This window comes from Anopheles funestus, chromosome 3RL, assembly GCF_943734845.2.
Source record: "Anopheles funestus chromosome 3RL, idAnoFuneDA-416_04, whole genome shotgun sequence".
Classification (NCBI taxonomy): Eukaryota; Metazoa; Arthropoda; class Insecta; order Diptera; family Culicidae; genus Anopheles; species Anopheles funestus.
Window position 1 is genome coordinate 56,881,991 of NC_064599.1, and position 10,521 is coordinate 56,892,511.

General features: G+C 38.5%; 1 protein-coding gene across 1 annotated transcript in view; it reads right to left on the minus strand.

Moving 5' to 3' along the window:
• Positions 1-7,053, minus strand: part of LOC125770217 (uncharacterized) — a 79,395-nt gene extending 72,342 nt beyond the window's left edge. The window contains exon 1 of the mRNA XM_049439601.1: positions 5,945-7,053. The gene's annotated coding sequence lies outside the window, so the exon portion shown is untranslated. The remainder of the gene's footprint in view (positions 1-5,944) is intronic.
• Between the last annotated feature and the right edge of the window lie 3,468 nt (positions 7,054-10,521).

A 10,521-nucleotide genomic window follows, 5' to 3' on the forward strand; every position in this document is an offset into this window, starting at 1 on the left:
GCTTGATGTAGGTGTGATTAGGGGTTCGAAGCTATCGTCAAAACAAGTGGCGATGTTAAATGTTACCGATAAAGGTAACATACTAAATTGATGATTAAAGCGTATTAAAGGGCGGGTCTTATCACCTACACTGAATCACCAATATCCAATGCTAGCTTATTTGAAAAGGAAGGAGCATTTATAATAAATGTAGCAAATTGAAAAAAAAATCGTTTAAAAAAATCATTAAATAAATAAGGAATACTTATTTATTTATCTGACACAGAAATCAAATTATCTCTTAAAATAATTATTCATTATCTTATTTGAAAAACAGATAAAAGAAATCAAATATATAAAATTTAAAATATCTATATACAACACTCCGATGTCATTTCAATGACATGATCAATGCGTTATGATGAGTTCAACGTAAAGTCATTGCAGCGAGTTATTTTGTTTCAAATTTTCGAATGTTTCAAATTTAATTACATCTAAGGATGGAAGTAAATTAAATTGACGGAAGTTATCTTGAAATTAGTTTTTTATTTGTTATGCTGACTATAATACGAAGATATAAATAAGCTCCATTCAATTATTGCCATAGAAAAAAATATACATAGTTGTGCGTTATAAGAATATTCCATATTGCTTTTTCCCTGCAATGCGGAAAAATAGTGCTACGTTTCGTTCTTTGGAAATCAGCTCTAATATAAAAAAGCGTTTTCGCAGGTTTTCACATTTGACTGGAAAACATGGTAAAGGGTCTACTTTGTTCCCTATCAAGAACTAACACACAACGAATGCTGGCAGATTTTGCATGAAATATTTAAAAATGTAGTTTAAACGAAAATATTTTTTGTTCGTGCCGACAGCTTCATTTTTCCGAAGAAAAATAGGCATCGAAACGCTTCCTGGAAAAAAAGGCGCATGGAACAGACAATCACCATAATCATGGCAGAATGTTTTCTGCTTCCTCATTTCACTACGGGGCAAAACAGAAAGTGAAGCGAAAACAGTAGAACACACACACACACACCACCGTAGAGGAGAAGTTTCCATTTCCGAAAAAGCGTGTCAGTAAGGAAAATTCCAATCCGTATGCATATAGAAAGTGGTATGAATGTTCTACTGTTGCATTCATAATTCACCTGCCTACGGGCGCAAAGGAACGCAAGAAAGCATCGCGGAAATGCATTTGACGCAATGCCAGCGTTGCTAAGTTTTTGGTGGATTAGCCCGGTTTAGCTACGTTCGTTCGTGTTCTTCGTTGGAAACCCGAGAGGTTAAACTCAACGGGGGAAAAAAATTGCCGAATGCTTTTGCAGCATTCCGTAGACGCAGCGGCAAAGGATGCAACATCCTTTTGGGCTATGAATTCTAAATCCCATTCGGCCTGTACCGTCGGTGGGAAAAATTTCCTCATCGTCCGGTTGGGTAATGAAGAGAGTCCCGGGAAAAAAACGGTCGAGAACACGGACAGTGACTAGTGGGAACCACATGTCATGAGCAACCACGTCGGTCTCTCACTCGACCACCGTTTCACCGTGGTTTTTCGTACGTGTGGTGACAGTAAAATATTTCAAGTTTGCGTTTGTGGTATGTCAACTATTTGTCGCCTTTGTTAGTTTTTGGACGAAAACACATTCGGAAATGAAAATAACTTACCAAGGGGGAAAAAAACCATTGTGAATGACTACGGTGTCGTACGACAAGGAACGTGTGTACGATCGGATACTTAAGCAGCAAACGGAAAATGGATCATTTATTGGAAATCCTCATCATATTTATGTGCTTTAAAAATGAAACAAAAAATACTTCGTTCGAGGCTGTTTCCGAATGCTGGGTCTCAAATGTGTCAAACGGTTGAATACCCTTGAGGCAGGGGTGAGTTAATTAATCGATACGATTTAACCTACGGTTCGTCGAAATACCACCACAGAGTGTGATAAAATTGTGGAGGGTTCGTCACAATACCCTTCCACATTTCCGTTGGCTACTTCTTGTTCATTGTTCCAAGGATACGTTTTGTTGACATTTTGATAATAACCCTTTAGTAAATCGTTTAAAACCCACGCGGGTGTGTTTCATTAAAAATTTGGGACCAAACCGGACCAGATTCACGACCAATTCGTTTCTGGCATGCTTCTCGGTGCACAGTGGGAAAAATTTCATTACGAAGATGATGATTTTAGATTAATTATTTTACGATAAATTAGATTATTTTCAGTAATTGCACAACCCTTTTTTCAACATTAATTGAATAAATAAATTTAAATAATGTACTAAAGAAACTAAATAGTTATATAGTAACATTCTATTTTTATCCATTTAATAATCCATTGATTTACAAGTTACTAGAGTTATTATATTGTAAAAAAAACCTTTTTATTGTTTTAATTTTTTTTAAAATAAGTATTGTCAATGAGTTGGTATATTATTTTCAAAATTTTGATATTTTTTATACTATGCAAAATCATATTAACCCGTTATTTAGACATAAAGAAAGCTATAAATTTATCGTGCAACGTTTTTTAAAGTTTATTTTATAATTACTTTTCTTTAACTTGATACCTAAAGATATTTAAACATAATTATTTGTGTATCCATTTCAAATCGAAACTTTTATGTTTTGGTCTTGCGTTACACATTTTGCGACAATGTGGTAGATAAGTTGTGTTTATTTAAATTAATTAACAAACCATTTTCCCACCACCCCACCCGCCCGGATGTCGTTGAACTTACTTAAGAGGGACACCCATTTTTAAAAGCCTCGAAGCACGTTTCGGATTTATGCTGACTGCAACTGAGATAAACCGCATAAGGGCGTTGAGCTATCCCGACTCGAAACTGGCCTTTTTTTATTTTGCCCGAGCCTTAAGTGTGTAGGAAACCACAGGAAAAATAAAAGTCCTTTTGGTCAGTGGAGTGAATAAAAGCGATGTCCTTGGTCGTATGTTAAAGCGTGGCTTCGGTAAGAGGATTTTCTTTTTGAAGCACTCGCACTGATACCGCTTCGCAGCGGAGGTGTTTTGCTGTGGATGGAAAGGTAAAAAAGGTGACGCCATGGTAAGGCAACCTTCCAAAAGCTATACGTTTTCCGTTCGATTGGAGTGCTTTCGACGACAGAATCTGTGGGAATGTTTTTTTTTTGATGCCGCACACAAAAAGAACACTTTGTAATAAATCACTAAACAGCGAAATAATTCTTGTTGGAGGTTCGTATATTTTTTTATCGGTCACCCTCGGCACTTCCCAATCGTTTGCAGGCATGCAACGCATTTTTTTGTGTGTGGAAGTCCACCATCTCGAAACGCAATTGATTTTTCGTCGGCATCCTATTTTCCTGTCTACTGTCCCGGAACGGATCTGCGGATAAGCGTCTCAAAATCTCCTTGGCTGGGAAAAGTTTCTTACTAAAGCGACCCAATTCCTGGAGAAAACTGGTGGATGGCATACGGTGAAGTTGGTGCTTTAATAACGTGAGCTTACATTTTATTGTATTCCGCGCTATTCTGCTACTGGAACGGACGAGGAACAGAGCAACCAAACGAACAGCATGACAAAATGGAAAATTGATTCCATTACACGATAAATACTGGGTCGCGTGTACAAAGATTTTACCCGACACGAAACTACAAGCCATTCTCATCCCCGTGATCGAGTATGAGAAAAAGGTAAAATTCGCACGCAGGAACAATGTGGTCATGATGATTCCAATAGCGCACGATGGGGGGAAAACAGGGATCCGTGAAACAGATCTTGGGTAAAAGGTGAAAAATGCCACACACTTAAGGGACTTCTTCGTGCTGACAGTGCAATAAGCGACCGACAGGAACATATCCACAACCCACAACCCACACAAGACCCAAAATCGGGAGCTACAATCATCGAGTCGTTTGAGGTCTCATGTTTGTTGCTTGCTGATTGAGATCGTGATTTTGTCGGATAAGAAACCGTCCCGACAAAACGGCATCCCTTTGCCTCATCAAGGTATCCGACGGCGTTGAAAAACGGGAGGAAAACTCCCGACTCGACAATGTGTTTTGTGGTTTGTGTAACTTTTCCAACCAAACAAAAAAGGTCTGTGCGTGGGAATACCGCATCACACATTTTCATATCTTGTTGCCCATTGCGGGGAAAATTTGTGTTTTGCCGGTATCAAGTTATGGAAAGAATTTGCAATTTGTCTCCCGGTTGCTCCCGACGGACCAGCTGTACGTTTGTACGTGCACATTAAATTGAATGCGACCTTTTAACAATATGCGGCATGGCAGGTCCGCACACGAGAAATATCGAGAAACTAGTGTACAGCAAAATGGCAAAGACGAAGAAATGTGTCATCAGTTGACAAAGGTAGCGTTTTGTTGTTTGACTTCAAAGTTTTTGATGGCTTCAAATGAAAATCAAGATATGTCTACAGATCTACCATTTACAAAGTCTGAGGTCTACAGATGATTAATGCATGTACTCTAAAATTGTGGTTAGCTCACAAAAACCTTGATTCCGATTCGAGAGATTGATATTCATGATATTTTTGTCCACTACGTCATCATGCCATAATGTCTAGCTGGTTACTTCACTATTAAGTTTTATGAATGCAAAAGAGTAGATATTGAGAACAACCCATTATAAATGTTAGAAAACGCCAATTATACTATACTTAGAGAACGCCGTTGGCCGTTGATCCATATATAAATACAAAAATGATAACAAATAACAATGAAGAAAACAGCTTAAGAAAATGAAATAAAGGAAACACGCGTGAAAAACACTTTAAGTTCCATCCATCGAAGCGATATAAACAACAGAATACAACAGAGTTTTAGGCAAATGTCGTATAAATATCTTAACTTTTAAAAACCAAAAAAAAAATATTGTAGAATTTACGAGAAAAGTAACTTTAAGAATAAAGAATTCTAACAATTGAGACGCTTATAAAAAACCGGAAAATGGGTTGTCGTACATAAAACTTTAGGAAATAGAAACGTTAATTATAATTATGATTAAAATACGATTATCACAACCGAGTATGCCCGGGATAAGGCAAATTACAAGGAGGAAATGCCTTGCGAAAATTGTAATTACTTCAGCCCTCTGTGGCTGACAATACGGCAAAAGCCGTAATCATGTAATAAAATAAAAATAATAAAAAATTATATACGATTAAACAATTCCGTAACTGACAGAAATTAAATTGTTGTAGAATTCTCCCGTGGCCTGAATAATAATTTGTATTAATTAAATAAAAACAAAAAGAATCATTATGAGACAAAAGCATAGAAATACTTTGTTCACTTCACTGTTTCTAAGATACTAAGGACATTAGTACCACATTTAACCGTTTCTCCAAATAATGATGCTCGTGTTATCTGAGTGTGTCTACATACATTGCACTAGAATTGTTAGAAAATAAAAGAATGATGGCATTGTGTAATTTTCCAACATAAAACTATTACCGGGATTTAAAACAATAATAAGACAGTTAAGAGCAAAACAATTTTTGTCGATCTGAATTTATATCCACAAAACATAGCGCTTGTGAATCTATTTTTGAAATGATGGTGACATACAATAGCATAAACAATTTAGTTGATAGAAACATAGCCATAAACCAGGTAAAAAATAATTTAAGACAACTATTGCAACGATCCCGAATTTTGGCATAGTATGACAGATAACAAGAGTAAACGAAACGAAACAAATGTAGTATTTCAGGAGTAGAAACGTAAGAAGAGGGGGAGAGAGATAAACCCTTTTTTCAAAAGAGAAACAAACGTCACTTTGAGGAGTTGTTACAATAAAACCGCCCGAATTTATGCAAAGCTCATTAAAAATTCAACTCTTCCCGAGTCTTGATTAGAGTGGCACCTAATAAGACAGAATACTAATAATCCACAAAAAATATCATCTCAGTATATATCTGTAATATATACAGCAAGAATGCATCCTCTTTATTACTTACCATTTAACTGTAGCTGCAAGGTTTTCGTTGTCACTCAATAGAATATTAACACTTTATATTAACGATTACTTAACTAACACAAATGAACCCTTCACAACATGTACACTTCGCTAGGATCACTATTTTTTGTATAGGCTCAACAAAAAAACACACTCGCTAGTAAATTGTAGCAACTTTACAAAATCTGTTCCGTGCGCTTGAAACGGAACTGAGCCTCGATGCACGTAAAATTATTCTTCAACAGTATCAATTTCACTGGACCATTCTGATAACACCACAGCACAACACCACGTCACAAATGTACACACTTTTATCGACAAGCTTAACCTAGCACACACAAACATACAGACACACACACACACATACACTTTTCCAAGAGAATCAAATCTTTCACGTAATTCCTGCGGATCACTGGGCACGTTTTCTGTATTCCTTTCCTAGCTTTCTTTTTTCTTTTTTTTTTTGTTAATTTAATTTCAAACTTTTAACACCACCACCACCAAGCTCTTCACGCTGTGTCGGCCAAAGTTCTTGGCATGGCGCTTGTTGCTCGGTATCGCCATGATCCTTTTCTCGCGATGTGATTCCATACACTTGCGCTACAGGATCTCTTCGTCACTATTACATCCATTCACGACCTTCACCTACCCCGTCTGAAGCGATCGTACGTGAGACGATTTTCCCATCAAATTAACCGACCGAAACAACAGCTGGTGGACGCACACCGCAGCGGTGAAGTTGAAACCAAAATTTCTCCAAATTTTCAACCTCACACCATCAGACTCTTGAGACTCTGTCGACTCGTCATTTCAGCGGTGCCTGGGGTGCTCTTTTTAACGAAGATCGATTGGTTTTCGTTACTAATCATCACCCGGTTCGGCTGGGACGTTCCATAAGGGGTTAGAGAGGGTGCGTTTTTATTTGGCCACTCGGTAGCGCACGAACGGGAAACAAATACAAACGACACTGGAATGATTTATTCGATTGCCGCACGCTTTGTTAGGGAAACTCGATCCACTTAACAATTTTCACTTTTAATTTTTGTATTTGTTTTTTTTTCTATTGGAGTTTTTCTTTTTATTAAACCAAAGCACCATTATTTTTTGATAATGCTTTAACTCCACTAAGGGTTTTTTATTTTATTGTTTTATCTCTTTAAAAAAAAAGATAATATTTATTTTAATTTTAAATCCTTTTGCTTGGCATAAATATTCACAAATTTTCACATTTCACTCCAAATTTAAGTAATAAATTTCTTTTCACATTTGACCAACTTTTCCAGGTACGTTTTCCCTAAACGGAAACCTTCCCATAAGGACGAATCGCACCTGTTCCTTTTTCCATCCACTCACTCACACTCCCATTTCTTGTGCCTCTCTCTCATACCACAGTAACCGCACCGGTACGACCCAGGTGTGAGTAATTACTTTTCGATGTTCGGTAAATAATTTCACACTTTTTCGGGACAGTTTGCCACTTTTGCTCTATTTTCTAGCTGCAGGCGTTAAAAGCAAACGGTTAAAATAGCTTTCCATGAACTATTTACGACTGTTACGAATGGGTTTTCTACGTTCTAACGGCTCACTCATCTCTGCTAATCGACATCGACCGAAAGGGATGGTTTTTTTTTGTTTTAATTAATGAACATCACAGCTTTTAACTACATTTTAACATTCTCTTCCATAATTTCCACTTGCGGGATCAATAAAACTTTTCGATAATTTTTTTTTAAACTATTAATTGAGACTAATCCGGCACGGGTGGCCAACAGTCACTTTACTCCTCTTCACCAACAGCAACAGTAAACGGCACGAGCACACGAAAGCAGCGTACGGTACGAAACGGACCCAACAGCTGGTCAAGGACTGCAGTCGGTTCTAGCTATGGGTAACGACCGGCGATAAAATTTCCCCGGAGCGGCAAACGAGTGCACACTATCCCGTGGCAAACGTCAGCAACAAACTGTCGCTCGCTCGCTCGCTCGCTCCCCAAAGATGGCCCCGGCATAAGCTCGCAAGCTTCAGCCGGGAATCGGTTGCTTCGTGTCCGCTACCGAACGCATCCCAACAGTGCTGCTGCCCGATGATGATGATGCTTGGGTTTTTGCGGTGTTGGTTGCGGTTCCGAACGTACTCGGACGAAGCGCAACAGCGTACGTGTCTGGGTTACGTACCGGAAAGAACGGTATGGTTTTGACAGCCTGAATTTATGCAAAGGGGAATGTTTTCCCAGCACGAACCGAACCGAACCGAACTAGACCCGAAGACGAACCGAGCGTTCGAGCTTTCCGGTGCTAGAGCTTTTGCTAGCTTGGTAAAACGAATATCATCAGGACTTCGGTTTCGGGGTAAAGTGCAGTTGGAAGTTTTGATATTTTGAATAGCAGGACCCACAAAATCCTAGCACCCGGAATTGAAGGAACTGTTGCTTTTTTGTTTACGACCGAACGATTCTTCCTCCGTTGCAGAATGATGGATAAGCAGACGAAGCTATGCTTGTGGCATTTTGAAATGCGGAAGTACTGTGAAAAGATTTAAATACTTAATAGTGCAGAAACAGACGATGGCACCCAGCCATCAAGAGGGAGTCGAGAAATGCACAGTAAATGGAGTGCTTCACCAAGTGGTTGACGCTTTTGCTTCGTTCTTTTCCCTCGGTGGTGCATCCTTTTTTTTTTTGCTGCCCCTTAGTTGGATAGAATCGCGACTCCAACCGCATTGTTGCGCTTGTTTTGTGCCAAACGGTACCAGCAGATGTAATTTCGAACAATCTAAAATGCTGCATGGTGCGCCGTATCTCGAGGCAGGCAGAAATACCTGAGCTTAAGTGCTACTGCTGCTTCTTTTATTTCCTCCTTCTCTCGTGCTCTGGTGTCTGTGCCGAGCAGATGTTCCGCTTCGGTGTGCTGTTGTTATCTTTCTGCTTGCTTGGATGCTGAACCTCGACCGAAACCTGCATTCCGACCGTTCGTGTGCCGCTGGTGTTTTATTTTCTTTCTTCACACTTCCCGCTAGAATAAAGGATACTCCATGGGCATGTTTGCATTGCTTCCAACTGAGTTTTTTTCTTTTCATTCGTTCGCTATTTATTTTCCTTTTTACATACTCTATTATTGCCTTTGATGTTCTCAACGTTGCTTCCGATGGGACGATAAGACAACAAGCAGCTCATTTTCACTTTCTTTCGCATACTTAATGCGCTACTCATCAACTACTTTTATCACCGCAGGCGTTTGTCGTCGGTTAGTTTGCTTTCCGTTCCGTTGTGCAGTCGATTAACTCAGCGTACGGCCGGAAGATAGCTCACCATCATCGCGTCAGACGCTCTCACCACTCACTACTCACAGCTCACTCGCACGTGCACGCGGCTTTATCCATGGCGCTCACTGCCATGTGTCTGCCTTTAATTTATGATAATAACCAGTGATAATAAGCACGGCATCGGAACATACGGGCACGAATACACGGGTGTGGAACGGCTGTGCGTTGACTTGTTTCGGCCTCGGCATCACAAACATTATCGGCACGACGTGCACAACATACATGGATGGGCTCCTCACCGGGCTGCGTGCCATCCGCCGATGTCACGAACCAACAGTGCTAACGAATTTCATTACGAAAATTGGTTTATACTGTACGCATTCACCTCTGTGCTGCGCGGATTCAGGGGCTAGAATTTTTGTTGTTGTCCGGTAATTGTGTTTGTTTAGCCGTTTGATATCCTCACAGGAACGGTCGGTTAGATGCTACGTGTGGATTAATTTACGGGCGGTGTTCAAATTTCTGACAGTGGCTTTGAATTTCGCTGCAATATGAATGACAAATTTTGTACAGATGTGACCAAACAAAGTTTAAGTAATGATTAAGGTTTTACTTGTTTGGAATCAACTATAATGTTTTACTTCATACAGCCGCGTATATTAGTTGAAAGCGATGAGAAGATTTCGATCAATTAAATACAACATAATTTGATTTTTTATATGTTATTCTTCCATGTGCTGGATATAATGTAGCTCAGTTAAAATTTATTAAAATTTCTTTTTTTTTTGTAATTTTTGACAATATTTAAATAAATTGTTAATTGAGTTTAAAAATTTTAATTTCCAAAGTGTCCATGACCATTATATTACAGCCAAAAACCACGTAACAATTCATGCAATAATGGTTAAAATAATGTGAAGAAAATGTAAAGACGTAAATTCGCATTTTATACAAATCTTGTAAATATTGCTTTTTATATGTTTCTTGAATATTTGAATAAAATATCAAAACTAAGTGAAGTGTATGCAGTTAAAAAAGCGAATATTTTCATTTTTTTCGAATGGATGGTAAAAAAGAACGGAAAGTGATGTTTTAATACACAAAGTTCCATATTAGTGCTTAGAAAATGAAAACCTTAAAAAAAGCATCTGACGGCTTCCGCCCTACCTTGCGCCTGTTACATGGTACTTTAGCCATAGGTATTAAGCCAAAGTTTGTATGCATATTTTCCTGTTCCATTAACTTTTTTGATCAAATCATCCATCGTACTGGTCACGAAATTATTTTAATATATTCTCTTCTGTAAATTCGTCCGTA